Raw genomic sequence first — 16,083 nt, 5'->3', positions numbered from 1 at the left:
GGTGTAACTACATTTGAAATGCAGATACATAGTCAACATTCATAACTTTAGATACAAAAATGATATATGGATACAAAGGGGCTGATCATATTCTGCAAATCACAACTTTTCCAATGACATCTTGCATTACTTATCTTACATAAAATATATCATAATATCACTAGGAAGAATATGGGGTGTAGTGTCACACCAACTAATTCCCTTTCCCTCTAGAGAGTGACTGTAAACCTCTTCCTTGCCGTCTCCTCCTGCTCTTACTTATGGTCTTTACAATCCTATCCCAGCTCTTCCTGCAGCTGGGCAGTATCTGCAATTAGTCTTTATCAAGCCCTGGCTCCCCTCCAGATGCAGCATATTAATTGCCCGCATCTGGCTCACATTAAACTACTTGGGGCTTGTGTGAGATGAACCCTCCCTCACACACACGAAGACAAGACATATAAAATAAACCATATACTTGGACCTGGAAGTACAGTAACACATAAGTATCGTCATATCATTACAGTAGAGGGAAAGCAATGAGGGCAAAATCCTCAAAGTCTTCTCACTTTCTTTGAAATCAATGGGAGTTAGGTGCCTAAATACCTTTGAGGATCTGGGCCTGAGCGGCAGTAGGAGTTTGTACATCTATGTTTCAGATGCCATCAAGAAAAATTTAGTATAATTTTCCCATGTCTTAAACTCTCATTAAGTATGTCAGAGGTCTTGTATACGTTGAATATATTCAAATAGCTACAACACACTCTCTAGTCTAGTTTCTTCATTGGAATCCATCTAGGAGGCATGTACTTTTCCAGTAAGAAAGGATGAAACTCTTAGCTTTTGAGATGTATGTTCCAGCTATCACATCTAATAAATATTGAAGCTCCCTGAGGTGAACAGTATCCCAAAATATTGTTCTCTCACTGTAGATCCTGGAGTATAATGTCAAACTGATTCTTCTGACAAAAACTTCTCCAATAAGGTATAGAGTCCTAGATGCTTCTGCAGTCTGTGGATTTTACCTCTTTCCTTTTCATCTTCATTAAGATGCCACAAGGGTCATTTTGAGTTGTGTTGGGATCTACTCTATTCTGTATAGAGCTGTTAATTGGATAGCTATAGTTTAATGTAATTTAAAATTATACTCAATTATTATAGAAGTCTTCTCATACCAAACTCGACTCCACCGAGCACTATGGGCCGGATCCTGCACCACTGTCATCAATAGTTGCCATTGAGTCTGGTGGCAACAGGCGCAAGGCCTAAGCTTAGCAGGACCCTTCTGTGGGCAATGTGAGTAATGAAAGGTGACAATGTCTTCTCAGTCAAGAAAGTAAATATCATCTCTGCTATTTTCTTCAGTTGTTCCGCTCTTCACCCAGCTCTACCCTGTTGTCTTTGGGTGGAGCATCAGCCATCAAGCTAATGTAAAAATATAGCTGTAAAATATATATTCAATGTACAGCTGGTCAAAAATGAGGCCCTACATTTTTGTTGAAATGTTGATGACAAAAATTAGAAAAAAAAATTGGCCAGGTCTTATTGAAAAGATAGCCAACTTAAATAATAGTACATATATCACTCTTAAACTTAATCAGGAATATTCTTCTCCAGTACAGTTACACCATCAATAGACATACATAATTTCTATATGTAGTGTTGAGGTGCTTGGAGGGTGAGGGGGATACAAGGAAAAACAAGGAAAGTTCACCATAAGATGATTCTATAGTCTTAGCTATAGCTTTACCTCTAACTTTTAGGGAAAAAAAATTCTTGTTCAAAATTCATTTTGGGGGGTGGGGGTATGAATGTCACTAGAAGAGAAAATAACTCAGTAACTGAAATGAATACTTGCTTATTTTGATACAACAAAATGTATATTATAGCAGCTCAATCATCCTCATGAAGTCGACCTCCCTGGTAGCAAGTTTTTCCACTGAATGCAGGAAGAAGTGTGCGTTTTCCACATGTAGTCTAGTGAGGCCTTTCTTTGTTTGAAAGGATATGGGGAAAGCGCCTGACTGAAAGTGCAGTGAAGTAATTGAAAGACTTGCATTGACTTTGGTGGGCTTGGATCAGGCCCCAAATCCTATTTGCTTTCTTCCTGGAGTTGGTAAAGTTAGGGATTACAGTGCCTCAGTGCAAAACCTCAGTAGGAAATGAATGAATGTGGTCTATTTTAGTTGCAGCTAAACTATCACACACTAATCTACAGTACAGTGAATAAACCAAAACAAAATTTGTCTGATCATTCAACATTTCAGAGGTGTTAGGAAAAATACCAGTCACCTGTGGCCAGGAAATGCTAATATAAATAGATACTGAATGAACAGGCACCTCTATCAATTCCATCAGAAATAATGTTGCGAGGTGAATGAACATCAATTTGTCTTTCTTGTGACCAGCATGTAATGTTTTTCTTCACCATTTATACTGAGTCTACCACTGGGAGGTTTTGCAACTGAGATTCATTGTTGACAGGTGCTTGCTGTGGGAACACTGATTTTTCTCAGCATGTTCAGTGTAAACATCCACATTTTTTACTGAAAAACTTGTATGTAAACTCCTGAGTGTAATAGCACAGTGGATTACAGTCCTGCTTCTCCAAGCAACTCTGAGTGGACAGACTCTAACCTAAAAAGGTTGTAGTTCAGTTTAGATAAGCATCCACCTTTTTGAATCTGTGTCCAAACTTTTTGGGTCTTCAAAGAAAGTCTAAGAAATCTATTGAGAACAGGCTTTCCTGTGAGATTTCTGCTACTTTTTGCTTCTCGTCAGGCTGGAAATGCTATTTTCACATTGTAGCTCCTTGCTGAAATTTGGAATTTAACAAAAACAAAAATAGAATCCAGGGAGGTAGTAACTAACATTTCTGGAGTCATAAAAGGCTACGGTCAGGTTCAGTTCAAGTTAAAGTCTAAGACAAACACTTCCTCCATCCTTATAAATTAGTATCTACAGCAAGAGAAAGCTATAATCTGCTTTATGAACAATGTACCTCTGCAGTTCAGTATCTTAAGAGGTCCAAGGCTATTACCGTAAGTGACAGGAAGACATCCTTCCCAAGATGGAGGCTCACTTTTAACTAAACATGCTTATTATTGAAAGCACTCAATACAACCCACAACACAAAACAGAACAAAATAAAAACTCTGCCAAGATGAAAGCATACACATATTGACAACAGAAAGAAAAGTTAAGCAAAAACTAACTTAGGACATTATCTATGGCTACCCCCAAAACATCTGAAGCTCTACTATATGGAATGAGTAGTGTGATGAGTGTCCAAGAGTACGTAGAGTTGAGTACTTCAGTGTAGCTCAGTTTCTCAATTTGTCTTCACTTTGAACAAAGAGGGCAAAGACAACAGTAAAGCTTTATACAGTTAATTCCATTTTCCAAACTGCAGCTAAGCCTTTTCTATATCTAGCACCATTTTAGTCAGAAATTCACTGTATCTGTATGATACTTTCAAATCTCTTGCCCTAAATATTGGCCTAGAAATTTCCAGCCTACAGGTGTTCTTTCCTCCCTACATGGCCTCTGTTGTTCCCAATACTGACCACAGTTTGGTCCAGGTGGAGTTAGTTTCTCTGGGTTTCTCCATACAGTGCAAAAATGTGCTCACATCCAACCAACTACTGACAGACTGGGTGAGCCTTCAACAGTCACAACATGTTGTATACGCTGTTGTTTAAATCCTTTTTATGCAGCGTTTCATATCAAGAACATTACTGATACCTCAGCAACATTCATTTCATTATTTTCACTAGAACAGTAGGCTTCCTGGATTTCACAGAGACAGCCTTTCTTTTGTCTCTCCCAGTCCAATCACTGAAGAGCAGAAAAATGGATGTAAGCAAGGTCTGAATGAGCTCTCCCCTGACATCTAGTGATAAGCTGGGGAAAAAGATTTCAGGAGTAGACCATATTTGCATAGACATGCCTACTCTGCCTAGGTGTGCAGTTGCTGGAACTGCTTTGCCAAAATGATCAATTTTGGCTGGTTTGCGGTTATAAATCACTCTAGTATTTGAATGTAGCGGTATTGAAATGTTGTTATACATATTGTATGAGTAAAGGACAGCATAACTGTGCTTAGCATGCCCTGATTGAGGGGGGTCACCCTAAATTGAACCTCACTTGATAAGCAGGGGGTATGGATGACAGTAGCTGGGAACTCTTCTTAAGGAGATTTAGGCATGATCTGACTTGTTTGCTGATTACAATTAACTGTGAGTTCTTGTTTCTGTGGGTGATTCCCGAAGCTAATATCACTGCTGAGTTGATCTATGGAGGGTTAAGTCTTAAATCTTGTGTGCTGATAGTGTTACAATGAAAGACAACACAGAAACTGCTCTGGCAGTGAGGATTCCTACTATCTGCTGAAATCACTAAGAGCTGGGTTAAGTGGTGGAACCTCAGAATGTGACATGGTAGAAAGACAGTAGCAGTAGAGAGCCAGATGCAGAAGGAGCAGCTGCAGATTCATTGCTCTATGTTCTCCCCCAGCAGGTGGGAGGTGAAGGACCTGTGAATGCACCTCTGAAGTCTGGGTCTTCGCTAACCAAGGACTACCACCTGTGAGTGGGGTGCAGTGGAGGGAAAGGGGAGTGGTGTGTTAAGGGTCATTTGTTGGCCAGACTTTCACACTGCAAGGCGAGAAACTGAGGCAAAAGGACAGTGCCTAGTGTGTTGTGGAGTGGGTGGGCCTATGGTCATATCATTTTGAATCATGATTGTGGTGTTTTCCCAAATTCATATTGGGTCACCTTTTCCCATTTAATAATTCTCTTTTGTTGTACACAGACTCAGTGCTTGGAAGTGGGGAAGTACTGCCTCTTAGAGGGGCATGGGGCGGTGGTAAATTTTCCCAGATTATTGGTTGGGGCTTCAGCTGGTTCTGTTTTGTATTGTTAAGAGGCACCCCTAGATCAGGGGTAGTCAATAATTTTTTGTAGTGGTCCAAAATTTTTGGTCAAGGTATAGGCAAAGTCCAGACCCCCCATCCAGTTCCCTTCCCCTAATCCTGGATTGCCTCCCCAATTGCCTTCCCCCCACACACCCCTCCCACACCCTGCCTGAAGAGGTAGGTGACCTTATTTCCCTAAACTGAAAACGGGATGCACAGTGCTGGCCTGAGTCACCTGGCATTGCTGGACCCCTCCAAAACATTCCTCCATTCCCCCAATTGACCCAAGTAACAGAGAGGGGGTGGGGAAGGGTGGAGAGAGAAATGGGTATGGGCTGGGATCTGGGCAGCAAAATCTCATGTGAATGTGTGTGAGTACTTTTGAGCTTGGAGTCAGGAGATGAAGCTGTTGGACTATGATACAGCTAGCAGTACAATGCCCCTTTTGGGGCTGGGATAGCAAGAGGGGCAGGAAGGAGGCTCCAGGTAGCAGGAGGGACCAGGGAGTCTCCAGTTAGCAGCCCTGGTGGGATGCCGGGGTGTGGCAGAAGTGGGTGACTGGAAGCGGACTGGGGAGGGAAAGAGGCTGGTTGGGGCAGCGGGGGGGGGGGGTGGTAAAGGGGGGGCTGGAGAAGGCTCCAGGGACTGGCCCCAAAGGACTGGCAGTAGAAAGGATACGAGACCAGGATGGGGGCAGCTCCGGGGCAAGGGGCATGAGGCTGAGAGGGGTGAGCTCTGGGGACTGCTCATGGACAGGGGGCATGAGGCTGAGCGCTGGGCTCTGAGGACCACTCAGGGCGGGGGGGCACAAGGATGGGGGGGGGTGATCTGGGGACTGCTCAGAGCACAAGCACGGCTCTGCATGGCTCCAGCCCAAGCTCAGCTTAGCTTCAGCCTGCGTACAGAGGCGATACATGGCTCTGACTATTGGGGACACAAATGAAAGGTTCTGGGGGGGGTCACAAGAGCCAGGTTCAATATTTAAGGCAGGGGTCATCAATGGGTGGACCGTGGTCTATATCCGTACCGCCAGATGCTTTTGAGTGGACGGGGGCAGAGGCGATGCGTGGGTGGGGCATGCAGGGTCATGTGCTTCCCCCAGAGAGAGTATGCCCAGCAGCAAGGAGGCAGCACTCCTGTGTGTCCCTGAAACCATGGAGGGAGGAAGTAGCAGGCTGCAGACTGAGCTCCTCCCCCATATATGGGGCTGCTTCATGTTCCCTGCTGCTGGATTGCCTCTCACCTGTAGATGGTCTGCAAAGCTGGCAGGAGCACTGAGACTCCAGTGGGTGGGAAGACAAAACAGCTCGGAGGGAGGAGGAGGAGCTCAGCCTGCTGCTTCCTCTCTCCCCTCACTGTATAGGACATATAGCGAGCGCGGCTCTGTCATGAACAAACTGCCTCTCTTTCTCCTCCTAAAGGGAGCAGATGCATGAAATTCCTGAACCTTACTCCTCTGTTCAGTGTGGAGGGCTGCATTGCTCGTGCACAAGTGTAGCCTCTGCTCACACTTGCCCTGCAATTTAACAACCTTGTGTAGGTTGCTGCAAACCATGCAAGGACTTTCAGACTCAAGGCCATTGTGCACACAATATCTCACTACTCTGGACTCCATCTGCCATTTCTTCCTTCCATATCCCATTAGCAAACATTAAATTTGAGATTATTTTCCATAGATTAATGAGCTGCATAAATATGCAAGCCAAACAAAATGTATACATTCCTCTTTGTGCCAAGTGCCCCTTGTGCAACACTGGCAATAACAACAGTGGAACAATGAGAGTAATTTGTAGTATTCTCAGGTCAGTGGAACACATCGTCTCTTCCAAAATACATAACTGAGGCAATTTATTCTCAACCAGCAATGAGTCAGATTCATTTTGTCCCTGCTTAACTCTAATGGCTTTGGTGGAGGTATGCTGTGGATGAATTTGGCCTATCGTTGGAAAGTTTCCTACCAATGGTAGGAATGAAGGTGTCCAGCATAAATAGTGTCATTCTCCCAATTAACTAGAGCTGATTAAGTCATCTTACCATTTCTCAGGTGATTATCTCCAATGAAAATAATGTTCTGGTAACAATCCATTGCTGGATCTCCTGGGAAATAAGATGTTACCATTAGTATGCAATCCACGCACTTCCACAATAACTGCACTCTGGCAATAAGGGGATACATATTGATTTGCTGCTATTTGATACAGAATCCACTGTAGCAGTTAATAAAAATAAGGAGATTGCTGGCTAGATATAAAAGTCATGATATTTTAACAAGTTAGAGGAAAATGAGGATTTTTGAGATGTCTTTTCAATGTTTTTTTCACCCATATCTTAAACCATGTCTCATGACTCAATTACAGCTAGCAAAGCTATATGTATAGTATAGCAGATGGTTCTTCATATGTGATGACCACTTGTCTAAGATAGGAGTTTTAATCAATACAGCTGCACCCCATTCAGCTGCATAATCATGTGAGAATGAAAACTAGAATTGCTCCTAGTAACGTGGTTCAATGTCTTAGATAATCATTTAAGAAAACGTTTACAAGATGGTATAAACATTATACAGGCCACAGAATCTTTTTCACCAGGTTGAGGGTTCATTGTTCTTTTGCTTTTACTGTCAATTGTTACTCTCAGTGTAAGGAAACATTTTCATTCCTATTTTCTTATACATGTGTAGTGTGCATTAGCACTGGAATGAATGATTCTCATGTTATATTTTACCCATCTATATAGGTCCCATTGAAGTTAACGGGAAAAAAAATTGTGTGAACTTCAGTGGAAGGAACCATAGCAGTCCTAGGAAACAGATGAGCAGGGGTCATATCACAGAGTGAAGCAAGCTGAATTGCACCTATGAATGAATTGGCAGTCAGTGCAACTCATGGAATACAGGTGTGAGGCATCACGGAGTAACTAGCAAAAGTTCTAGTGCTCTTCTGATGTTGCAGTAGCCAGAGCACTTTGTAGCAATTCAGCTTTGATGTGACACAGACCTGGATAACTGTAATAAATCCTGCACCTGGAAGAAAAGCTTACAACTAGAGCTCGCAGGGAACTTTTTGATGAAATGTTTTGTCATCGAAAACAGCCATTTTGTTGAAACTGAAATGTTTGCTGAAAACATATTGATTTCAATCAATGTTTTGATGGGATGTTTTTTCAGGGTCAGAGTGAATTTTCTGAACCTGAGAGATAGAGGAAGAAAGACCTAACCTTTTTGATCAGGTAAAGAACACTTCAACCCAATTTTGCTTCACAAAAACCTTCAAAAGGTTTTGTTTTCATTCCAATGTAGAACAAAAATGAATTTCAAAACCTTGAAAACTGCTGCAAAATGGAATTGTTTTCAGGCCAGCTAGTTACAAGTGAACTGGACTAGTTACACATCTAGCCAAGTGAAGATTTAAAAAGTGTTCTTCGTTACCAGGAATCCAGAAGCAGCTGGGGAAATCAGTCAAAATGTTCCAACTGATATGAAATTCACATACCACCATAACTAACTTGGCAATAAGGGAATGAATATCTATTTGCTGGAGTCTAACATGCGGTCAGAAGAATCTTTGCAATGGTTTCTATTTTAGAGAGAACCCCAGGCTATGAACCTGCATGTTGCATGATCTTATTTAATAATGATAATATTAACAACATGAAATGTGAGATAATCAGCTCAATTTGAATTATTTACTCAGATTATTAGTTAAAGATTAATACAGAAAAATACAGAAAGGAAAGCATACTTTAGCAAGCCCACTGTAACTGATGAAGTGATAGCTGCTTGTCCGCTTCCTACATAACTCCCAACCCTTTTCTTTTTTATAGGATGTGGATCAAAAAATTCCTTTGCGGTGAAGAGAAGATACTTTCCCACAATTGATCCTACTATGTGTTCTGTTTTCCATATCTCAATGTACCTAATAATTTATGGAACTTCTTTTGTGGTAAATCAGTTTACATGATTGATAAGAGAAAGAGATTTCTAACCCCATCTTTATTACTAAGAACATCTGTGTCAAAATGCAATTCCTAATGAGTTAAAAGCATCTTTTAGTGGGTCATTATTTCATAAATCACAGAAAACATCTGCCATAACAAATATCGCCTATCAATCACAAAATGTATTTAGATTATAAGTACCCCTTATCCATTTCACAATCTTGTTCATTACAACACACATCTGTGGTAACAGAAATCCTTCGTTAGCTGCCAGGGGTCCCTCTTTGGATATGTGGACACAATTTGCCACAGGTCACCAGGCTCATAGGAAAGATTATACACATTCCATTACTGACTACACAAATTTCTTCATTTGGTCACCGACTATGGTTCAAACTAAGTACATTTTTTTTCTGTTTGATAGGTACGGAGCACTAGATTTTATAGATCTAAAACACTTTGGTTTATACACAGAATGGATTTTGATTAACTTTTATGTAAAAGAATTGTAGGGGGTTTAATATCTAACAACATGTGTCACAAACAGCTGGTGAACTCCCCCAATCAAGGGAGCTGAAATAACCTCCACCAGGTCTTCTGAAAGCTTGAACCAATCTACAAGTATTTCCTCAGATTTGCTTGAGCTCAGTGTCAGCCTGCTGGCCCTCACCCAAGCCCCAGTCTCTGACCTTAAGTAAGTCATTCGACTACATTGATCAGGTTAAATGAAATGGAGAAATAAATCTTGAACTATCAGTGTAAGGACTTTCAATGTGACTGAGAGTGTGCCATGGTGGCTCTGGCATAGCTAATACAAACAGAATTTGCCCCATGATCTTGGAGGCTGTAACAGCTGAGAGGGTAATTATTCTGCACCAGAAGCAAATCAATTTTCCCTCAGATTTATTTCATGCTCCACAAATTTGAAGTCCTGCATTTATTCTTCCGAGGACTGAATTCCATCAATTAAATTGAAAAATCTTTATCCAGTTAAAGTGAAGGTGATTCATCAAGGGTTTCATTTTTCCCCCTTACAGATATGTTAAATATTTGTTAGATGTCAGTCTCTGAGGTTACATTTTCCCCAGTAAGATTCTGAAGTGGAGTCTGAGGAAGCTAACATCAGAGGGCACCTCTAAGCTACTCAGTGAGCAGTGAGCTGTTTCCGTGGCCTCCCAGTCACTAACACACACAGTCTGTTTCCTTTCCCCCTTTAATCTTCTGTTTCCAAACAGGACAAGACATAGTACAGATATACAGCAGGAGGAGGAGCCTTTCACACAGCTTCTCTCCTCCACCCAGATCCCTGTTCACTTCCTGGTCCTCCCAACTCCATGCCCTCCCTAAGCCAATTACCTCATTAGCCCAACATTTGCCCCCACATGTCAGTAATCCCCACCAGTAAAAGGTTGGTTGTCTCCAACTAAGCCTGCAGCCTTCTCTGTACTGCAGCAACTTCAGTGATCAATGTGCTACAATTAGCACCATGCCATAGCTAGGCTCACAAATCTGTGGGAACTCATCTCCTGGCCAGCAAGAGCTTTAAAAATGTTTTGCTGCCCCTTTTATATCCTCATCTCTCTTCTCTTTATGTTGGCATTTATGAAAAAAGAAAGCTTAGGTTGCTGAATATCTCCTTTGTTTATTGTTGGATTTTCTTTGCTTCCCTCTGGGATGGCAGGTTGCCACTTTGATTTGGCTAGAAGGAGAAATCATTAAGACACATGAGAATTAATTGATTCTAAGGCCAGAAGGGACCATTGTACCTAGTCTGACCTTTTGTACAACACAGACAATAGAATATCCACAAAATAATTCCTAGAGCAGATCTTTTAGAAAAACGGCCAAGCTTGATTTCAAAATTGTCAGTGACAGGGAATCTACCAGAACCCTTGGTAAATTGTTCCAATGGTTAATCACTCTTACTGTTAAAAATGTGCACCTTTATTTCCAGTCTGAATAAGTTCAACTTCCAGCCATTGGACTATGTTATCCCTGTCGCTGCTAGATTGAAGAGCTCATTATCAAATATTTGCTCCCCATGTAGGTACTTGTAGACTTGCAATCGAGCCACCTCAACCTTCTCTTTGTTGAGCTAAACAGATTGATGTGCTTGAGTCTGTCACTATAAGTCATGTTTTCTAAACTTTTGTAGTTCTTGTGGCTCTTCTCAAAACCCTCTCCAATTTTTCAACATCCTTCTTGAATTGTAGACACCAGAACTTGACAGCGGTCGCACCAGTCCCAAATAACCTCTTTACTCCTATTCAAGATTACCCTTTGTTTGCATTCAAGGACTGCATTAGCCCTTTTGAATGTAGCATTACTCTGGGAGTTCATGTTCAGTTGATTATCTACCATGTCTTTTTCAGAGTTACGGCTTCCCAGGATAGAGTCCACCATTGTGTAAGTATGACCTATGTTCTTTTTTCCTAGATGTATATATTTACATTTCGCCATATTCAAACACAGATTGTTTGCTTGCACCCATTTTACCAGTTGGCACAGCCAAGACTGGAGAAATTGAGACAGCAGCTGACTCCAACATTGTATGAGGTGAGACCCCATTACATTTGTTTTTTAAGAAACTGGGTCTAACTTGTTCCCTGGCACAACACCATTGACTGAATCTGAGTTACATCAGATTAATTTGTTTCTCTGTGTGTACAGGAAAAAAAGAATAATGGAACATAGTCCACCAATCCCATTTTGAACACCAAAAAAATGTGATTTAAGTTTTTGGTGAGGAGGCCTTCTGATAGAATTGTGCATCCTTCCCTGATTTTAAGTGCAACATGTCTGGTTCTTTAGTGCCCAATAGCTGCTCTATAGCTTCCTCGTTTGTTACATATTTTGAGGGAAATCACCTTTCTAGTTCTGATGCTTGCACATAACCCATAGCCATGATGTTTCACTGTGTTTTTAGTGAACAATAGGAATGTGGCACTGAAGCAGGATGTGAGGGACCAGTAGTAAAGGTGATTTTATAGTTCAGACATCTTTCTTCTCTTTGCCTAGAGAATGGGGGAGGGGAAACCTCAGAATGTGGCAATATTAGGTATTTGAGTCCATAATTAAAGGCACATAAATTCAACTGAGTGTTCATAAGCTTCTTCACACAATGTTGTATTACCATAGATTTCTTGAAATATTTTAGCTAAGTAAAGAAGTTAAACTTGTTTGATACTGAGTCTTTCTCTTTGATGTAACATTCTCTCTTCATGCTATTTCTTGAAAGATGTGATAACACCTGCCAGATTTGAGACTGTAGAGTACTGCATTTGAGTGACTGGACAGAAACTAGATATGAGTTACTCATAAATATATTTTATAACTTGATAATTTACTGTGAGATATTAGGAATTCACTCTTCTTGTTTTTAAAAAACCTATATTGCAATAGCATTATTCAAAAATGACATTATTACTCCTATGTAGCCTAGTACAGCAATGATTTTAAAATATTACATTATGTGTGTGCGTGTGTGTATTACTTGTGCCTCTTCCCATTGAATTCAATGATGAAACTTTCATTCCTTTTGGTGGGAGAAAGGTCAGCCCTTTATGTTGAAGCTACCATACAAAATATTGCATTATAATACATAAGGAAATTGCCACTTTTGTTACAATAATTGAAATTGATTTTTCAGAGACCTTTTGTGCCTTAGTTATGTAGCTCAGAGGAGATAGCTTGGTCTAGTGGCTAGTGAACTGGACTGGGAGTGAGGAGACCTACATTTGGTTCCAAGCTGTGGGACCTTGGCCAAGTCTCCTCATTTCGCTGATTCCCCTCCCAACCTTTTCTCTTCACACAGTAAAGTTGCTGGGGTAGAGACTGTCTATCACTATGTGTACACAATGAGACATCTAGGTGCTACTATAATACAAATAATGAACAATAATAGTTCTGCTGAGGAGCATATTGCAGTGTAAATAATTGGTAAGTTACTGCTTCTTATTTCTCTCTGATAAGTCTCCATGCTGCCCTGTAGGTTTAGCAATCTCTCTATTTTGACTGTGGTTTATAATTTATGATGCATTTTACTGAATTATAAATTTGGAAAATGCATTGGGTAACACATGCAGTTCTATGGTACCAGTGTTCGACATTTTAAATAGATAAAGGGAGGTGGACATTTTTCACCAGTACTATATTTACTTTACATCTCAACCTATCCTAACAGCTTCCTTCAATTCATGTTCTCTGTCACTGTTTCTGTTATCTCTGTGTACTACCACTGTACAGCCATAGTTTAAATGATTCTTCCTAACAATCTACTCTGGCTAAACAGATAAACAAACAAACTTGTGAACATAAGGCTTATAATTGCTTAAGTCAGTTTGGAAATTTATTATTGCCTTTCAGACAGGCATCTCTGTCAGGAAATTCAAGGCCCTTAAGTGTTGCTATGGTGCTAAGTAATTACCCGGAAATGAGTGCCTTGGGTTGGAAAGAGCTTTGTCTCATCAGCATTCAGCACTACCACTGCAGTGTGAACAAAACACAGCCTCGACAAGGAGAGGAAATAGAGGCGAGCAATGAAAGGAAAATCAGGTTTCCTATAATGACTGGAAATGTAGATGAATCCTGTGGTGGGAAAGGGAAGAGGTTAAGGGAATTCATATTGTGGATTAAGGACTAGATTATGTCCTTTTAGGGAAGGGATTATTGCTCAGGGAGCTACGCTGCTACTCTTTTGCTCCAAGGGATAGTAATTTGCTGCTGTCCTGTAAAAACAGCAAATGGCATATCCACTCCCCCATGCTGGCTCAGAGCTGTGGCCTTGTGCATTACAGGGGTTGGGGTAAAATATTTTGCAATTCTCCTCTCCCATAATCCCTGCCCCTTTACTCTGAGTCCAGGAATAAATGAGCATAAAGAATCTGCATCCTTACATACCAATACACCCAAATCCATACCTTTTAGCAACACTATCCACCCTAAAAACCTCCTTTAAAGAAAGATGAGACTTTTGACTTGCCTGAAGCTAAAAAAACTTGAACTATTTCTGACCAAAGTTAGGCAATGAATGGAAGAAGCCTAGGGGCCCTTGTGGGGAACATCCTACCTATAGCTCTTTGACTTTTATATTGGGAAACTTAGTGATGTCCACTGGGGTGGTCTGGCTGCAGGAGATAAGTGATATTTCAAGTGGGCAGGTCCATAGACAACTGTTCTCTGCCATGGAGAGTGGGAGCAGTACGGACAGAATGCAGACTCGGAATTAATTCTCTTCACTGCATTAAATCTTCCCTGCTTTGCTTGCTGTTTTCCGGTAACCTCAATCGAGTTGCTCCTGATTTACCCTTTTTGTAAGTTAGAGCAGAATCAGGTCCACTGTGGGTACACGACTGTCATCTGCTTAGAATGTTAATATTTGTATCTATTACTAAATTACATATAATAAAAAATCAAGTTACAAATTTGGTGAGCTCTCACTAGTAGCCAATGGAGACATTTTAAAACTGGAACAATACAGTCAAAACACTCATAGACCAGGGACCTGTTTCAGCTGCAGTCTCTCAAGAGTGCAGTGGAAGAACAGAAAACTATTAATTAAAAACACTGAGTAACATTATTGTGCAATATTCATTTTTATAAAACAGGGCTCAGTCTGGCAGGTATGAAAAATAGAAAAAAGCAACCCGGTGACTGGCACAAAATTGAAACTTTCTTAACACCTAATAAATCTGTTACTATTTATGATTATGTCATAGATTTAAGGTAAGACTGTATTATTACAACAGGCCATATCATCCTTACTCATGCTGAATATTACCTTGCTCTGCAAGTTATTGATTCCAGTGGGAGTACTCAGTGTTAGTAATGGTAGCAGATCTTGGCCCTAAATTAATTACAGTCGTGGGGGCCAGGCTTTACAATGTCGATAACTTATAACATTCCAGTTTCACTAACATTGAACTCCACAAAATACATCTCTACCAAATATCATATGAGCAGTTGTTTAAAGCTATAGCAGGACAAGAAGTTAAGACTAAATACCCTTGTTCTCTGCATGAGTGAAATTTGAATGTTTAGTTAAAAAAAAAAATGATATCCACATCCATGCAGAAAAGTGACCAACTCTAAAAAGAACTTTGTGATGCCTAAATATAAATCAAAAGGCCCAAACTTGAAGCTCCTCTTGACACATTGATTGAAACCTGCATGTTACTTTCATTGACCAGTTCTCCTGCTTGGATATTGCTGTTACTATGCAGACTCTTCTCAGAGGATACTTTGTTTTATGATCTCTCTTTAATTTGCCTTTCCCTCTTCAAAATGCCATCATCCTTTCCTTCTCCCAAGCTGCTGCTTCTCCATGAGTTTCTTACAGGCTGAATTTTGTTGGCTCCAATCGGTAGGCAAAAATAACTACTAGGTTTCACTAGAAAAAAGTACTTTGTCATCCCACACCTTATTTCATATTTCTGTTTATTAGTCAGGACAGGAATAACTCCCTTGGGAGCCTCGAATTAACCAAAGTGGAGGGAGAGTTGCCCAGCTAAATTCTTGTCAAGAAGTAAGAGTATTGCTCCAGCTCTAAGGCCTGATACTAAAAAAAATTAGTTAATATCCAGTGGAGACTAGCGTTCAACACCTTGTTTAGTGGCCCTGTGGGTCAGGCTAACATAGTCCACAAGTGTTTTCTTGCACATGTAAATGTGTTTCTCTATCTAGCATATGTTTGATGGATGGTGTCTGATTCATAATCTGTGCCAGGTTAACAGAAGTTATGCATGAAATTTGTCTGTAAAATCTGCAGCTTCCTTCTGATCTCCATTTCTGATGTGTTTCCAAGGTTTTTAAAAAAAATTATAAAGAGAGATTTATCATGGGAAAATGTGTCAAGTGTATTTTACTCCCTCACACTTGTGGTGAGAACTGCAAAGTTACTGGGCATGGGAGGAGCCTAGTTCATTATTTGAGGCATGGTCTTTGGGGTTTGCAGAGAGGTATAGCCCCACATAAAGCTCACTAAAGTAGTCTAAACTTGAGGCCTGGTTTCCAAGGTCCATATCTGAGGAAAAAGGTTGAAAACTCCTGACCAGACATAGATGAGGGGGAAGAGAGGAAAATGCTCCTGCTTACTGCAGATACCTGATTATTAAACAAATGGAGATCTAACAAAACACCCACATTATTAATATAGGATCTGTTCCAATGCCCACTGAAATCTAATAGTGCCGTGCATTGACTAATGGACATTGGACCAGGTCTTTACCTAACAAAGGACTGACTCCTGCAATCGT

Source organism: Malaclemys terrapin, chromosome 3, assembly GCF_027887155.1.
Source record: "Malaclemys terrapin pileata isolate rMalTer1 chromosome 3, rMalTer1.hap1, whole genome shotgun sequence".
In the NCBI taxonomy this organism is placed as follows: Eukaryota; Metazoa; Chordata; order Testudines; family Emydidae; genus Malaclemys; species Malaclemys terrapin.
Note: the sequence above shows the minus strand (reverse complement) of the source record.